The sequence below is a fragment of the Podarcis vaucheri genome, assembly GCF_965113315.1.
Source record: "Podarcis vaucheri genome assembly, chromosome: 16".
NCBI classification, from domain to species: Eukaryota; Metazoa; Chordata; class Lepidosauria; order Squamata; family Lacertidae; genus Podarcis; species Podarcis vaucheri.
In genome coordinates, this window is record NC_138754.1 from 24,540,877 (window position 1) to 24,559,090 (window position 18,214).

Sequence of the window (18,214 nt, forward strand, 5' to 3'; positions counted from 1 at the left end):
CATGTCCTATTGGGGCCTTTTTCAAAATTCCACCTTCCCATTTGATCCCAGGGAGGGATAAATGTGTCAGGTAGTAGATGGGTCATGTGAGGGATTTGTAGGGGATTGGAAGGGAATTAAATCTGAGCCTGATCTTGGGCGTGCAGTGCAGGATGAAGCGATAACAACTTAACAGAGTTGCATTAGGAACCAGTGAGATTTAGCTCAGCAGGCAAAATCAATGAGCTCTCCACGTGAAGTAGGCAAGTGGAAAGACAGAAACAGGCAAGCTGGTACAGCTATCCGTGGCTAGGCTACTAGCCCTGGTGGCTATGTTCAGCCTCCATGGTTGGAGGCAATTTGCCTCTCAGTTAAAGTTGCTGGGAATTGCAAGTGGGGAGCTGCTTCTTACAAGCTAACAGCAATAGACTATACAGTGGTACCTCGGGTTAAGTACTTAATTCGTTCTGGAGGTCCGTTCTTAACCTGATACAGTATTGTTCTTAACCTGAAGCACCACTTTAGAATCATAGAATCATAGAGTTGGAAGAGACCACAAGGGCCATCGAGTCCAACCCCCTGCCAAGCAGGAAACACCATCAGAGCACTCCTGACATATGGTTGTCAAGCCTCTGCTTAAAGACCTCCAAAGCAGGAGACTCCACCACACTCCTTGGCAGCAAATTCCACTGTCAAACAGCTCTTACTGTCAGGAAGTTCTTCCTAATGTTTAGGTGGAATCTTCTTTCTTGTAGTTTGGATCCATTGCTCCGTGTCCGCTTCTCTGGAGCAGCAGAAAACAACCTTTCTCCCTCCTCTATATGACATCCTTTTATATATTTGAACATAGCTATCATATCACCCCTTAACCTCCTCTTCTCCAGGCTAAACATGCCCAGCTCCCTTAGCCGTTCCTCATAAGGCATTGTTTCCAGGCCTTTGACCATTTTGGTTGCCCTCCTCTGGACACACTTTAGCTAATGGGGCCTCCTGCTGCTGCCGTGCCTCCGGAGCACGATTTCTGTTCTCATCCTGAAGCAAAGTTCTTAACCTGAAGCACAATTTCTGGGTTAGCAGAGTCTGTAACCTGAAGCGTATGTAACCTGAAGCGTATGTAACCTGAAGCATATGTAACCCAAGGTACCACTGTACTCTTGATTATCCTTATGCGGAAGGCCCCAAATTCATTCTCAAGGTAGGGTTGGAAGCGTTCCGTGACTGAAGTCTTGAAGTCACTGTAGACAGTATTGAGCTAGATCAAGGTTTCCCAAACTTGGGTCTCCAGCTAGGACTACTATTCCCATCATTGCTGCCCACTGGTCCTGCTAGCTAAGGGTGATGGGAGCTGTAGTCCCAAAAACAGCTGGAGACCCACGTTTGAGAAACCCTGAGCTAGATGGACCAATGGTCTGGCCCAGTATGAAGCAGCACCCTGTATTCCTAACAGTCCTGCAAAGTGGGTCAGTATTGCTCTCCACCCTTCAGGCTTGAGAGCTTGAGAGAGCAGCCTGGTCCCCTCCAGATCTTTGTTGTTGTTGTCATTTAGTCGTTTAGTCGTGTCCGACTCTTCGTGACCCCATGGACCAGAGCACGCCAGGCACTCCTGTCTTCCACTGCCTCCCGCAGTTTGGTCAAACTCATGCTGGTAGCTTCGAGAACACTGTCCAACCATCTCGTCCTCTGTCGTCCCCTTCTCCTTGTGCCCTCCATCTTTCCCAACAACAGGGTCTTTTCCAGGGAGTCTTCTCTTCTCATGAGGTGGCCAAAGTATTGGAGCCTCAGCTTCAGGATCTGTCCTTCCAGTAAGCACTCAGGGCTGATTTCCTTCAGAATGGATAGGTTTGATCTTCTTGCAGTCCATGGGACTCTCAAGAGTCTCCTCCAGCACCATAATTCAAAAGCATCAATTATTCGGCGATCAGCCTTCTTTAGGGTCCAGCTCTCACTACACAACTCTCATCAATCATCCCCAGCCAGCAGGGCCACACTGACAGGGGCTGATGATGGGAGCTGAACTCCAAACGATTCAGAGGGTGCCACGTTGGCGAAGGCTGGCCCTACTACCTTGAATCAGAGGCCACCTGGTCACAGCTACAGCCGCTCAACTGAGCTGCCAACAGAAATCATGCAAGTGTGTAAATCCCCCATTGTGGGAAGAATTTTGAGAAGGGTGGGAAAGCGATGGACGTGTTGGAAACCCAGAAGAGAAGTAACCCAATAGGCAGACGTTCTGGAGAAGAACAAAACAGAGGAGTGGGGAGCTGTCTTGCACTGTTGGAGCTGGTCGGATAAAGGAGGGACATTGCAGTCAGAGGTGGAATTGCAAAGAACAAAGGCTAAGCCTGCAATTTCTGTAGGGATGATCTTCCTGGTCTTTTTTTTTTAATTCAAAAATTATAACAAGACATATTATCCAAAAACATATCATCCTTGGTCCCCCCCCCCATTTTTCCTCCCTCCCCCCCTCCCACACATAACCCCACCCCCCGACTTCCCTCAGTTCCAGTCTTTGGTTTCTCTAAAAATGCTGTTTTCTGCATGTTACAAAGTTGTATAGATCCTCAAACTATCTAGCTGATTATTATCAATAAAAAGTTTGTGAATGTTTATTCAAAACCTGCCAAGGAGTCCAGTTCGCTTTGTTGCGTCTTCAAATATTTTGTAAAGGGTTCCCATTCATCCTTAAAGTCACAGTTATCCTTGTCCCGTAGCTTATATTTCAGTTTTGCCAGCTCTGCATAGTCCATCAATTTTTCTTGCCATGATTCTTTAGTTGGGGGATCTTCTGGGTCTTAATCAGAAAAATGTAGAGCAGGGGTTCCAAACGGTAGAGCACCTCAGATTAAGGTTACCAGATATTTTTTTCAGTGACTCCGGGGACACTTTTCAACTTCAGTCGAATTCAGTGGATTTTGTCAGGGGACAAAATCTGGGGACTGTCCCTGGGAAACGGGGACATCTGGTAACCTTACCTCAGATGCTCTTATCACTTAGCTATACCCCCCACCCCCCCAAAAGAGTATTGTAATTAGCAACCCAGGAAACTGCTGTCTACCTATGGTCCATCTCACTCAGTATTGTTTACATTGACTGGCAATGGCTCTCAGGCATGTTTCCCCTCCCCCCCTTTTTAGGCCTAGCTGGAGATCCTAAGGATTGATCCTGAGACTTTTTTTGAGCACAAGTGAACGACAGCCCTTCTTAAAAATAAAAAATAAAAAAATCAGTGTGGGGTATCACTGAGTGTGGAAGGTATTCTCCTGGGTTTATCATTCTACGGGACTGCCTCTCCTGGTATGTCCCACGGAGGACCTTACAGTCTTCAAACAAAAACATCTTGGAGGTCCTGGGCCATAGGGAGGTTAGGCTGGCCTCAACCAGAGCCAGGTTTTTTTCGGCTGTGGCCCTAATCTGGTGGAACGCTCTGTCACAAGAGGCTAGAGCCCTGCGGGACATCTTTACGCAGGGCCTGCAAGACAGAGCTGTTCCACCAGGCCTTTGGCCAAGGAACAGTCTGACCCCCTCCTTTGGTAATCCTCATAGAACTCTAGCCCAATGGTTGCCATTAATTTGATTCTGAATTGATTTTAGAATGAATTGATTTTAGAATGCATTTCAATTAATTGATTGTGATTTTATGTAAACTGTGTTACTTTTATTGTTGTTAGCCACTCTGAGCCTGGCTTTGGCTGGGGAGGACAGGATATAAATAAAATTTTATTATTATTTTATTATTATTATTATCTCCTGGCTATAGTTCTCTTTAGAAGCAGAGTTTTCTTCCTTTTACTACCAAGTTCTCCAGGTCTTAAATCTAAGATGTCTATCAAGAAAGTAAGAAGAGTTTGCTGGATCAGGCCAATGGCCCATCTAGTCCAGCTTCCTGTTCTCACAGTGGCCACCCAGATGCCTGTGGGAAATCTGCAAGCAAGACTTGAGCAGAAGAGCACTTGTAGTTTCCAGCAGCTAGGATTCAGAAGTGTTGCTGCCTTTGACTGTGCAGGCAGAGCATAGCCATCTGATGGCCTTCTCCGTGAATTTGTCAGGTTCTGTTTTAAAGCCATCTGGGTTGGTGGCAGTCACTGCCTCCTATGTGCTGTGTGAAGAAGTCCTTTCTTTGATCCATCCGTAGTCTACCTCAGAAGAATTCAGCTTCATAAGTTGGCTGTGGTCTTCGAGCCTGTCCCAAAAAATCTGCAAGGTGCCAGATTGGGGGAGGCTGGTGGGCACCATGTCATGAAACGTGACACATGATGCAATTAGGGAAAGCAATGCTCATTTACTCTGCTTGACAATTGCCCCATTGGTTCCAAGAAGCACATTATTGTTTATGACCCTACTAAAATGGGTTGTGTGTTGTGTTCCACATGCTGCATTATTGCTGGGCAGAATCCACGCCCCTATAGATCCTGCGGAGTCAGTTGTCTGCTTAGTGACACCCACAAAGTGTAGCTCTACCGATTAGTTCAGTTTCTTGGGAAGGAAAGCGCTGCTGAAACGCCAAAAGCTTTTGGGTCATTCTCAGTTTCGCCTAATGAGGCCAACACCCATTTGAATCTCCCTTAGTCTTAAGGTTTGGGGGCCAACTCCCATACTTTCAGAAGGAGGCACCTCATTTTCTTAAGCTGCTCCTCCGCCTACCGTCCTGGCTTAGACATTTGATCTCCTGAAAAATGGCACCTTCTGCTGAGGTTGGTATCCTGCAGAAATAGGATACTCGCTGCTGCAAAACACGAGCACAGATTTGGAAAAATGAAATTTTGCGCAGATGCAAATTTAGAAACCAGTGTTATCCATTTAAAGAGAAACGCAGTAAGCCCGCAACTTACACAAAGCTTTGGTTTCCGGGAACTGTGCACAAACGCAAAAATGCTTAAAGCTAGGGAAACCCCTTAAACAACCCATTAAAAACCTTATGTAAAAATAACCAGCACTCACTGTCGCTCTCAGACCAACACCGTGGTCTCTCTAGGTCCTGACGCACTCTTCAACTCTCTGATGACACCCAAACATTCTCCCAGGATGAGTGCAATGGTTGCTGGAAATTCCAACTGTGGGTTCCCACTCTCCCACCTCCTTTTGACATTTCTGCTACCACATCTTTTGATTTGCCCCACGTTTCTCCAAATTATTTATTTATTTTTCGATTGCCTGTGTAAGGTTGTGATCACCTAAGAAACGTGAGTGTTAAGTTGCGGGCTTACTGTCTATTAAACCTCACCGTGGTAGGAAGGAATTTGACTGGGTGAGCGGTGGATGGGCTTGGTTCAGGTGTCAACCACTGAAAAGTTTTCTTACAATCAGGTGATGTATAAATTTTGTAAGGGTGGGGAACCAAGACAAACCACAAGGGGTGACCAAACAAATGTGAAGGTGTTACTGGGAGCATTAAATCTTTGCACTAGACTAGACACAGACTGGACAATGTTTCAAACAGAGGACTAGCCTATGCAAAGTAGGAGGCAAGACCACCCTCAACTACAAAGCCCTAACATCGGAGACATCTCTTTGATCTGAGCTCAGCTGATGTCAGAACTGGCCAGGGATGATGATGGGAGTTTTAGCTGAGCGACATCCAGAAGACCAGAGGTTCCCCGCACCTTGTCTCCTCTGTAACCTGACCATCTTTGCACCATGGCCTTTGACCGTGCTGACAGTGAGTGTCTCTGGCCCTTTGGATCTTGGTCTGCCTGCAAAATTGTCTCCACCAGTTGCTCTGAGTTGGCCAAAACTACCATCATCATTGTTATGTACTGAGTTGAATAGGATCCAAAATGCAGCAGTCTGATTGGTCCGCAGGAGCCACCCAATCCAACTCCAGGTGGAAGTGAATCCGCAACCTGATTGGCCTACAGGAGAATCCCAGAATTAGCCAGTCACGTGGGGCCCATTGTGTAAATAATGTATATAAAGCAGACATTTTGGGGAAATTCCATTCCTCACTACTATGAGCTGAATAAAGAGCATGAAATCCACACTCGACTCCGAGTAGATTTCAATCATCATCATCATTATTACTGAAGATCACAGGGCCCAACATAAAAATACAAAACGAGAACACAAAATACATAATAAAAACAAACCAATAACCCCCCCTCCCACAAACGCATTAAAAAGGCCATGGAATGTTTAATCAGCCAAAGGCCTGGTTAAAGAGAAACATTTTTGCCTGGCACCTAAAATATATGTAATGAAGGCGCCAGGTGCGCCTCCTTGGGGAGAGTAGACCACAGATGGGAAGCTACTGCAGAAAAGGCCCGTTCTCGTGTTGTCAATGTATCATAGAGGAGGCACACAAAGAAGGGCCTCAGATAATGATTGCAGGGTCCTGGATGGTTCATATGGAAAGAGGTGGACCTTGAGGTTTTGTGGTCCTGAGCCATTTAAGGATTTTATAGGTCAAAACCAGCACCTTGAATTGGGTCCGGAAACTAACTGGCAGCCAGTCAGTGCAAGTCAGGCCGGCCAGGATTGGTGTAATGTGCCCAAACCGTCTTGCCCCAGTCAGCAACCTGGCCACCAAATCCAGCTGAAGTTTCCAAACCAACTTCAGAGGCAGCCTGATGTATAATCCATTGCAGTAATCTAACCTTGAGGTTACCAGAGCCTATACAACAGAAGTTAGGCTATCCCTGTGTGGATAAGGGCTGAGCTGTGCCACCAGTTGCCGTTGATGGAAGGCACTCCATGCCACAAAGGCCACCTGAGCCTCGAGTGACAGCAAAGGATTCAGAAGCACCCCAAAGTTACGTACCTGCTCCATCAGAGGGAAGGTAGCCCCATCAAGAGCAGGCAACCTCCCATCCATCTGGTCTAGGGAGCCACCCACTAACAGTGTCTCTGTCTCATCTGAATTGAGCTTCAGTTTGTTGGCTCTCATCCGGTCCATTACCCAGGTAAGACATCGGTCCAGCACATCCTCAACCACACCTGCAGATGTAAAGGAGAAATAGAGTTGTGTGTCATCGGCATATTGCTGACAACCACCCTCCCAAACTCCAGATGACCCCATCCAACAGTTTCATGTTGTTGTTCAACAGCATGGGGGATAAAATCAATCCCTGAGGAACCCCACATGGGGCTGAAGAACACTCTCCAAGCATCACCCTCTGGAGACGACCATCCAAGTACAGTGGTACTTCAGGTTACAGACGCTTCAGGTTACAGATGCTTCAGGTTACAGACTCCGCTAACCCAGAAATAGTACCTCGAGTTAAGAACTTTGCTTCAGGATGAGAACAGAAATCACGCGGTAGTGGTGCAGCGGTAGTGGGAGGCCCCATTAGCTAAAGTGGTACCTCAGGTTAAGAACAGTTTCAGGTTAAGAATGGACCTCCAGAATGAATTAAGTTCTTAACCTGAGGTACCACTGTAAGACCGGAGCTTCTGCAAAACAGTGCCACCCACCCGCAACTCAGACAGCCACTCCAGAAGGATACCATGGTTGAAGGTATCGAAAGCCATTTTTATTTCTCTCTGCAGCTAAGCCTGCACATTTATGTTTTGGCCCCGAGACCAGACTAACATACGGTAATTCCACACCACACTTCACTTTGCATTCCTATTCAAGGAGACGTTCTCCACCCCTTTCAGACACTGGAACAAAAGCGTAGGGTCAGACACACTAAAAGCGACAAGAGGGTTCAACAAACAGGTTTGATAGGGTCGGCATTCCAGGGTGCAGCCTCTATACTGCTGGAGATCAGTATTTTTGAGAGATTAAACTTCTCAGACTTCCCTGGGGAAGAGGGATTGACGGTTACACCACTCTGGGAATTGTGTGCATATAAATGCACCTATTGATAAAGTTGCATTAATGTATTAAATTATAGGCAACTCACCACTGATGTGTGTTCAAGACACACATGACTGCGCCCATGCGCATCACCGCAAACCTGGAAGTGGCATGAAAAGGGGCAAAAATGGCCCTGAAAGAGCACAAAAATGGCAAAAGTGGCACAAAAATAGGATCTAGTAATCTCTTGAACCTTTGCAAGTGCAATCCCAGGACCCTTTGCACTGACATTTGAGGCCTGCGGAGAGCAAGGAGGTTTGTGGTGGACTTTGGTGGTTTTTTGTTCTGAAGGGGTTTTCAAAGGTTTCCAGAGGTTCAAAGGGTTGTTTGAAGGCTTTTTCCAGTGGTGTTCCCAATATATGCATAAATGAGGAGTTGCCTGTACAGAAAATTGCTTTGCAAAAATTTGTATATTAGGGGAAATTCGCTGTGAAGCTTTATTGAGGATACTTTAAAAAAAATAAATCCAAATTGGTTTAGAAAAGTGCAGAAAAAACAAGAAGCATAGAGAACTGATACTGATGGATCAATCCATGCCTAGCTCAGAGGATCCGACTGTCCTGTTGAAATGAGATTCACCTGCCAGCTTTGGTTCCTGGAACTGGGGCAGAAACAATTTGCAACATGGTCCTTTGCCAGCTTACAGAACGGTTGGGACAGGCCTGCTGGGCACTCACTGCTATTTCTTCATCCCCGCTTCTTTCCTGAAAGAAACATTTTGAGTGAGACAATGCTGTCCATCTCTCTTGGGCTCCTTTCCAAGGATTTCCTCATGACTACAGGTCTGATGCTCTGACAACAACATAACAAATTAAGTCTTTGTGGTGCTGTTGCGCTAATGAGGGTTGCTTGGCAGTTTCGCCCTGGGAGTAGGTCTGCCATCTCTGGATGTTAACCATTCTGATACCTGAGCAGGTTTCAAAGGGAGAGTCACCCGACATGAGCTAACTGTAAACATTCTCTGCCATTATTTATTCATATTGAAACAACCAAGCTAATCATTAAACCAATTAATACAGCCAAACAAAACAGGCCAGGAAGGTGTTTTAAGATGAGGGCCACATTTCCTTCTTGGCAAGCTTCTGGGGGCCGTTTGCCAGTGGTGGGTGGGGCTGGAAACAAATGTAGGTTGTCTAACAAATGTCTAATTTACCTTTCTCCCATAGGATAGTTTACACCCACCCGCAAACCCACACCTGTCTCTATGCTCCAACCAGCAAGGAAGGGCTGTTATCAGAGTTCCGCCAGGCCAACGCATTAAAAGGTCTGTAAAGGACACGGGTGGTGTGGCGCTGTGAGTTAAAGCACAGAGCCTAGGGCTTGCCGATCAGGTTGGCGGTTCGAATCCCCGCAACGGGGTGAGCTCCCGTTGCTCGGTCCCTGCTCCCGCCAATCTAGCAGTTTGAAAGCACGTCAAAGTGCAAGTAGATAAATAGGTACCACTCCGGCGGGAAGGGAAACGGCATTTCCGTGCACTGCTCTGGTTTGCTAGAAACGGCTTAGTCATGCTGGCCACATGACCCAGAAGCTGTACACCGGCTCCCTTGGTCAGTAAAGAAAGAGGAGCGCCGAAACCCCAGAGTTGGCCACGACTGGACCTAATGGTCAGGGGTCCCTTTACCTTTTTAAAGCATGAGTAGGGAATCTTTGGCCCTACAGAGAGATGTTGGTGGACTACAACTCCCATCAGCCCCAGGAAACACGGCCAATGGCCAGGGATGATGGAAGGGCCACTGGTTCCTCATACCTGTCTTAAGACCGTGAAAGAACCTCACAAACAAATATATCCTAAAATAGGCTGTTCTCTTCTATCGCTGGTACTAGGGTGCTACATTTTAAGCAGTCAAATTACGGTAGGTTAGCTTTTCTACATTGTTTTGTATGAGGCTCTATGGATTTATTTTATGTACTTTCTTTTTTAAAAAAATTTATTTATACTTTTCAGGTTTATACATTTCATTAGTTTTACAATCAATTTACCATTTCAAATTTTGACTTCCTTCCCCCTCTTTCTGCGGTTCCTTTATTTTTTAATATATTTTGAAGATCCAAATTCATTTAATTCGCTCATTTAATTGTCTACTTTAAATATATACTCTTATGAAACTGCAGGTTGTTACAATAATTTTGCCAATGTTTTTATCTGTTTGAAACTTATCTGTCAATATGAAATAAACCATTTCCATTCTTTTATAAAAAAGTTTGTTATCTTGATTTATTATTCCGGTAATTTTCTGCGCATTTCTGCATATTTCATACAAAAACTTAATGGATACACAAACTTATGGAATATTCTCTGCACTTGTGGACCTGGTTCTTCTTTTATCGCTTACACGTTAATTTTCTTGTTGGTTATTTGGTAACTGTGAGGTGACTGGGGCACAATTTTGTGGAGGGGTGGCGCACTGATAAACCGACCGTGAGCAGAGGTATTGGGGTCTGGGGCTGTAGGCAGTCGAAGACCTGCAACTGTTTTTGCAGTAGTGTCCCTCTCTCTCCCACATCTAGCCTTGACAAGCTGACTTCTTGATGTCTTCCAGTGAAAGTGTGAACAGTTAAGTGGAAATGATGCTACCAATTTAAAGGTAAAGGTAAAGGGACCCCTGACCATTAGGTCCAGTCATGGCCGACTCTGGGGTTGTGGTGCTCATCTCGCTTTATTGGCTGAGGGAGCCGACATACAGCTTCCAGGTCATATAGCCAGCATGACTAAGCCGCTTCTGGCGAACCAGAGCAGCGCACGGAAACGCCGTTTACCTTCCCACCGGAGCGGTACCTGTTTATCTACTTGCACTTTAACGTGCTTTTGAACTGCTAGGTTGGCAGGAGCAGGGACCGAGCAACGGGAGCTCACCCCATCGCGGGGATTCGAACCACCGACCTTCTGATTGGCAAGTCCTAGGCTCTGTGCTTTAACCCACAGTGCCACCCGTGTCCAATTTATACTAAATTTAAACTTATAACTACCAATTTATACTAAAGCAATTCTGGATTTACTCTCTCACACACACAAAATTCTAGCAACTGGTTCTGAATCACTGAATCCTTTTTCTTTTTTAGGTTATCCTTTTCTTCGTCGCCTAGCAACACTGATTTGAAACTGCAGCAACCCCCCACCCCACAAAAAGACAAAAAAAACCCCACAAACCTTGCTCCTAGATAATTCTGAACTGGAGCTTCTTTGATCTGCCTTAGGGATTAGATCCTGCCTGCTCTTCTGTGCATTAGTAAAGAACATTTCCCAAATGTTCGCCCACATTTTGCAGTGGCATTGACACTGTTACTAAATCATGATTTATTGAAATTTTATTTTTATTTTTTTAAAAAAAGTTTGAATGTGATTGCTGTGTTCTCTCAAGTGTGGACCGGCAAAGCACGACTGAGGCTTTTGGGGGTTCCTGTGCCTTTAGTTAAATGTTTCCTGCTGTCAGCTTCTGCCACTCCTATTGCTTCTTGCTGAGCATGGCCTCGGCGTGGCTGGATGGAGGGTTGATGGGAGTTGTGGTCCAAAACAGCTGGAGGGTGGCAGGTTGGGGATCAAAGCTGCAAGCTTGCTGCTGTCAGACCACGTTCTAACCAATTTGGGATTCCAGTGTTGGTGACCTGGGTTCTCTACCCCTTTCTCTACGTTTCCTTGGCTTCCTTGGCTTCCTTTCCAAGGGGCAGGTGGACAGGGCTGGAACCAAAAAGACTCTTGCCTTTGAACATTAGACTAGGGCCACATCTGGATCCAGGCCCTGAAGTTCCCCAATCCTGGTAAAGAGGGAAAGATAGCAAAGTAAACAGCAGAGTCTTACATTATCAATAAGATTCAAGATGTATAATTGTCAAAGGCAGCTCAGACATTTCATTTCCTAAATTGGGATGGACCACCATACACATTTTGTACGCCAAATATTCCACATAAAATTCCTGGCACCTCTGTTCATTTAAAATACTTTCTGCCACTTTTGAGTACAGGATTCTCAAGGTAACTAACAAAGGCACAACTTGGGTTAGCAGAAAAATAATAAGCTAGAACATTTTTTTTATTAAAAAAAGTGATGTTACTATATTTTCGGATGAAGAAATAAAAATATTGGCCACTCCTAATACTGGGTGAGCATTATAATTTTAGGATTATAATTCACAGGGCCAGGAATTTCAGGGTTTTAAGAGAAGGTAAAGGTAAAGGGACCCCTGACCATTAGGTCCAGTCGTGGCCAACTCTGGGGTTGCGGCGCTCATCTCGCTTTGTTGGCCGGCATGACTAAGCCACTTCTGGCAAACCAGAGCAGCGCACGGAAATGCCATTTACCTTCCCACCGGAGTGGTACCTATTTATCTGCTTGCACTTTGACGTGCTTTCAAATTGCTAGGTTGGCAGGAGCAGGGACCGAGCAATGGGAGCTCACCCCGTCGTGAGGATTCGAACCGCTGACCTTCTGATCGGCAAGTCCTAGGCTCTGTGGTTTAACCCACAGCGCCAAGAGTCAGTCCCAATTCGACTTGGAGATGCTGGTGATTGAATGCAGGCAAATCAGATGGTCTGACATTGAGCTGTGGCCCTTCATTGTATCAAGCCAGACCATTAGTCTGTCTAGGTCAGTGTTGTACACACAGGCTGGCAGCAGCTATTCAGGATTTCAGGCAAAGTCTTTCGCTGCCCTTTCTACGAATGCCAGGAACTGAACCTCAGATTTTCTCAGGCAAAGCAAACACTCTACCACCAACCATTCGACAAATCCTACCCTGTACAATGTTTTGCGCACGTGGAACTGAAGCGAAACTCTTATGGGGTTGGAGATAAAGTTTTATGTTGTTTCCGAAACCATTTTGATTAAAAAATCAAGGACGCCATCTTCCCGTGTTGTCTAATCACCACCCACTCAAATCTGGACTGGCTTTATATTGAGCTCCTTCTTTTACGCTAATCACAGTAAGTTCATGGGTGCAAGGGTGGGGGAGGAAAGACGACACTCCCTTCTGAGGTTGTTTTGATGTTTAACTATATTCACAGCTGAAACAAAGGGCGGCGTGCCAACAGATTAACATGCTGAACAAGGCAGATGAACACACCCACCTACACGAATTAATTACGCCATGATGGTTTTGAGCCATCCACTGTGGATCATTCCCTGTGTTAAAATGGGCAACTGCCGCCACCGACAACAGCAAGAAATTGTTACGGCATGGAGTGTTCGCGATTCTGGTTGTTTCATCCTGTTCTGCAACAGTGTTCATTTGCCTAAGTCTCTCCTATAGAGCTTTGGGCGTATCCATCAGAAAGCCCAGCGTAATTGCTTCTGTAATTATTTTTAAGCCTGGTGCCTTGGCTGATTTAAAAGTTTTTATCCAGTGTACACATAACAAGGGATGCTATCCCAGAAAGATAAGTGGGACTTGAATTCATAAGGACTGTGATACACGATGATCAAAAAGACATAGCTGAATTGTTTTAGAGATGTAGGATATACAGTGGTACCTCGGTTCCTGATCGTCTCCGTTGACTAACATTTCGGAACCCAAACGCCGAAAACCCAGAAATAAATGGTTCCGTTTTCAAACACGCCTCAGAAGTTGAATGGTTTCCGCTGCATGTTTTTCAATTTTCTCTGTTGCATATACAGCCAGTCCTTTGCGCCTCGGTTTTTGAATGTTTCGGAATTCGAACGGTCTTCTGGAATGGATTACAGTCAAGAATCGAGGTACCACTGTACTATGAACAGGGCTGGCTTCACTGCTAGGTGATGAGGGGTGGGGAAAGAGACTGCTATGCGCTACATGACCTGTCCTGTATGGTACCCCCACCAAACTAGGTCTATTGACCTCAGGTGTGGTTCAGGATGCTATTTTGTCACCTGTTGGTACTGGTGCAAGGGGAAGAATCTGTAACATGGGGATAATCCTTAGTGGCCAGATGGAAAAGGGAACAGGTGACTATGCATTTAAGAAACCTTTAGTTTCATTGGCCCAGTCCTGTGGAACTCTCTGCCACTAAAGATTCAGCAGGCCCCTTCTCTGCCAACTTTTAAACAGCTGCTGAAAACTATTCCGTTCTGCCAGGCTTACACAGGCGCGTAAGAACAACACATCCTGCCACAATGGTTGAGGTCTGATTGTAATTTTTTAATATATATTTTTCAATGCATGGTTTTATGTATTATTCTAAAGCACGTGGATATTTTTCCTATGAAACAGTGACATATATATATATATATATATATATATATATATATATATATGCTTTCGTAGATTTTCACGGGTACAGGAATGCAGGTTTTGGTGTCTTCGGGTGTCTTCCCGTGTAAGAGTCGGGGTGTCTGTGCGACGTTTCGACGAGGTCTCACTCGTCATCTTCAGGCTGGTGCTTTCGGCTTCTTGTTACTGGAACAGAGCAGAATCTGGTGTTTGAGTTCCTATAAATACTGTTGAGGGGTGTGGTGTATAGCCTCCAACGTTCTGGGCAGAGAGGAAGTTCCTAGATTAGTGTGCCTTTTCTTCTTTTGTTCCTTAATTACTTGAGGGATATCTTGAGTGATTTCATGAGTGATATTCTGAATACCACTGGGTGGGTCATTAAGTGTAGATTAGTTGCTAAAGCTTTCGTGTCTTGACCTCTTGAGCTTGTGAAGAGTTTTTCTGAGAAGATGGCTGTGCTGCATTTAGTTGTGCTCTGGCTTGGCTTCGTGTATAGGGGCGAGCTGTGGTTTTGTGCTTTGTGCCAGCCAGATCTGTGTAGGGATTGCAGGGGGGTGCAGCATCCGGAGGTGCCACTATAGTTTGGCTACTGGATGGAGTCTGTAATATGTCTGTGGAGAGGGTCTGGGTTTGGGTCTGGTGTGGTTGATTGGTGACGGCGTTCTGTGTGCCTCTGGTTCTGGTGTCGGTTTTTGTGGGGAGGGCTAATTTCCACTGCACCCCCCTGCAATCCCTACACAGATCTGGCTGGCACAAAGCACAAAACCACAGCTCGCCCCTATACACGAAGCCAAGCCAGAGCACAACTAAATGCAGCACAGCCATCTTCTCAGAAAAACTCTTCACAAGCTCAAGAGGTCAAGACACGAAAGCTTTAGCAACTAATCTACACTTAATGACCCACCCAGTGGTATTCAGAATATCACTCATGAAATCACTCAAGATATCCCTCAAGTAATTAAGGAACAAAAGAAGAAAAGGCACACTAATCTAGGAACTTCCTCTCTGCCCAGAACGTTGGAGGCTATACACCACACCCCTCAACAGTATTTATAGGAACTCAAACACCAGATTCTGCTCTGTTCCAGTAACAAGAAGCCGAAAGCACCAGCCTGAAGATGACGAGTGAGACCTCGTCGAAACGTCGCACAGACACCCCGACTCTTACACGGGAAGACACCCGAAGACACCAAAACCTGCATATATATATATATATATACATACACACACACAAATTTATATAAATGTAAACAAATAAATGAATGTGAATTGAATTGAATTTCTCCCCACTCACTTTCCTGGATCAAAGCAGTTTATCCATTAAATGTGTGGTGTGGCAGGTGGAAAGTGACTTTTATCTGGGAGGCCAAAGCCCAGAGAGTCCAAGGTTAAAGCAGGGGGCGGGTGTTGTTTGGCTCAGGAGGACTGTCTAGCTGGGTAAGAGTCCCTGTGTTGTTCCGCCTGTGAGAGCTGCCAGTCACTGCAGGCTGGTGGGGGAGCCAAAGGACAGCAGGCCGCACCTTTGCAACACCCCTGCTAGGATGCCAATTTTGCCTCTGCTCTCCCACCTTGAGCCGCAGTTTCGTGTACAGACACTGATCCCATGATAATGCTTATCACATCTGCCACTGATTACTGCACATTGACCTGCTGTTCAAGCAGGAGGAGATAGCAAAGCTGATCTCTGGGTTTTCGCTACACACACACACACACACACACACACACACACACACACACACACATGCTTCCTTGGCAGTCCAAAATGTAGGCTGCACCAAGCAAACTCTTGCAATATTTTGAAAAACGATGCAAGAGAGGCTGTGTGGTATAGTGGTTAGAGATGGGGCCGGCAATTTTTTTTTGCCACGGGCCGGTCCACTGTCCCTTAGACCTTGTGGCAGGCCAGAGAAGTGGCAGTGGAGGGGTGGGGAGCTGGAAGAAGAGGCGAGGGGGGCAAGAAGTCCTCCTCCCCACCCCACCTCCATTCACTGCGCTTAACTGCCAGGGGCTGCAGCCGCCACCGCCACCTGACCCACAGAAGCACCAGGGTAGCGGCGGAGGGAAGATGAGCAGTGCAAAAGGGCTGGCTCCGGGGAGGGGCTGCTTAAAATCGCGGTCCGCCAGCTCAGCCTTGCCCCCTTCCTCCTCTAGGCAGGGCAGGGAGAAGCCAGGAGGAGGGAGGGAGGAGGCGCCGCCACGGTGTGTGTGTATGTGGGCAAATAGAAAGGTGCGGGGGGGGGGGATTTTAAGTTGTGGGTGAACATATCAGACGACACAGCGATTCACAGGCCGGAACAGAACTGAACTGAAGGGTTCAGCCAGCCTGCTTATATAGAGCTCCACTACAATGCAACAGTAACAACTTTCTGTAACTATCCAATCACTGAACGTCACTTTCAATTCCTTATTTGCATATGTGGACCTGAATGAAAACTATCTACAGTATCCCCCTGCTGGCCCACGGTGAGAACTTCAATACATAACAGAAATGGCGCAGCCCAAATGAACAGAATCCCCACGCCGATCCATGGACAGTCCGCAGGCTGGATCCTGAAGGCAATTGGGCCTGATCCGGCCCGCAGACCTTAGTTTGCCAACCCCTGGGTTAGAGTGTCAGACTAGGATCTGGATGGCCAGAGTTCAAATCCCCACTCAGCCATGTGAAGCTCACAGGGTGGTAACCTTGGGAAGATTTCTGCAACCTATGCCTACTTCACAGTGTTGTTTTGAGGATGGAATGAGGAGGGAGAGAACCATGTATGCCACCAGGAGCTCCTGGGAGGGAAAAAAAAGGCAGAATATGAGTGCAATAAAAATAATAAGTTATCCAGATGCATTTCAAGCAAGAATTAGATTTCTTACCCAGAGTCCCAGGGTGGGTTAAAGGTAAAGGTAAAGGTACCCCTGCCCGTACGGGCCAGTCGTGTCCGACTCTAAGGTTGTGCGCCCATCTCGCTTAAGAGGCCGGGGGCCGGCACTGTCCGCAGACACTTCCGGGTCACGTGGCCAGCGTGACGAAGCTGCTCTGGCGAGCCAGCACCAGCGCAGCACACGGAAACACCGTTTACCTTCCCGATAGTAAGCGGTCCCTATTTATTTACTTGCACCCAGGGGTGCTTTCGAACTGCTAGGTTGGCAGGAACAGGGACCGAGCAGCGGGAGCGCACCCCGCCGCGGGGATTCAAACCGCCGACCTGACGATCGGCAAGTCCTAGGCGCTAAGGTTTTACCCACACCGCCACCCGCGTCCACAGGGTGGGTTACAACAATATAAAAACACAACATTAAAATCAGTTAAAACACATTTAGTTACCTCTATACCTCTGACTCTTTTGATCTCTGCGCGTTTGGGGCTTTTCAGTTTGCAACAAAAGGCAAGGAAGGGGTGACAGACAGAAGTTCACAAAATGTGGCATGGAGAGCATGGATAAAGGAATGTTTATCTCCCTCTATCATAACCCTAGAACTCGTGGACATCACATGAAGCTGAAAGTTGGCAGATTCCACGCAGATCCAAGAAAGGGCTTATTTATGCAGCACTGTTAACCTACGGAACTCACCGCCACAGGACGCAGCGAAGGCTGCCAAATTGCATAACTTCAAAAGAGCAACGGACAAATTCACGGACGATCAATGGCTACTAGCCACGATGACTATGCTCTGCCCCCACAGTCGGAGGCAGCATCGCTTCTGAATACCAGTTGCTGGAAACCCTCCTTGAGGGTTTTCGCATTGGGCCATCTGGTTGTCTGCTGTGATGCTGGACCGGATGAGCTGTTGCTGGCCTGATCCAGCAGCCTCTCCTGATGCTCTTGTCTACCTCCCAAGAACAAGGCTAGGCTCCTTCTCTGCCCGGTCAGTTGGCAACCCTGCCAGCTCTTCTCCCTTCCTGTGTGTGCCTGCGCTTAGAGCACCCCATAGCTTCACAGAGCGTGAAAGCTCAGGCCTCAGCTGCAGCCCCCTACCCAGGGCCGGATTTAGGTTTGAAGAGGCCCTAAGCTACTGAAGGTAGCTGTCCTTTGTCAACAACAAATTGTCGCTGTTTTTTGTGTTGAATATATGCTATATGGTAATTTATGGACCTAATAGGTATCGAAAGCCATTTGCACATACAGAATGTTGGCACCCTATATATACAGTGATACCTCGGGTTAAGTACTTAATTCATTCTGGAGGTCCGTACTTAACCTGAAACTGTTCTTAACCTGAAGCACCACTTTAGTTAAGGAGCCTCCCGCTGCCGCTGTGCCACGGGAGCAC

At 46.6% G+C, this 18,214-nt stretch overlaps 1 protein-coding gene and 1 long non-coding RNA gene across 3 annotated transcripts in view; one reads left to right on the top strand and one right to left on the bottom strand.

Annotated features, from left to right (window-relative positions):
• The window catches only part of CCDC157 (coiled-coil domain containing 157), a 106,127-nt gene that overhangs the window by 36,389 nt on the left and 51,524 nt on the right, over window positions 1-18,214 (top strand). The window lies entirely within an intron of this gene.
• LOC309521189 lies at window positions 7,946-17,503 on the bottom strand. Its single transcript, XR_014214544.1, has 4 exons — window positions 17,268-17,503; window positions 16,667-16,729; window positions 13,239-13,433; window positions 7,946-8,478 (listed from the first exon to the last, which is right to left on the bottom strand). It is a non-coding gene; the product is annotated as an uncharacterized lncRNA (long non-coding RNA).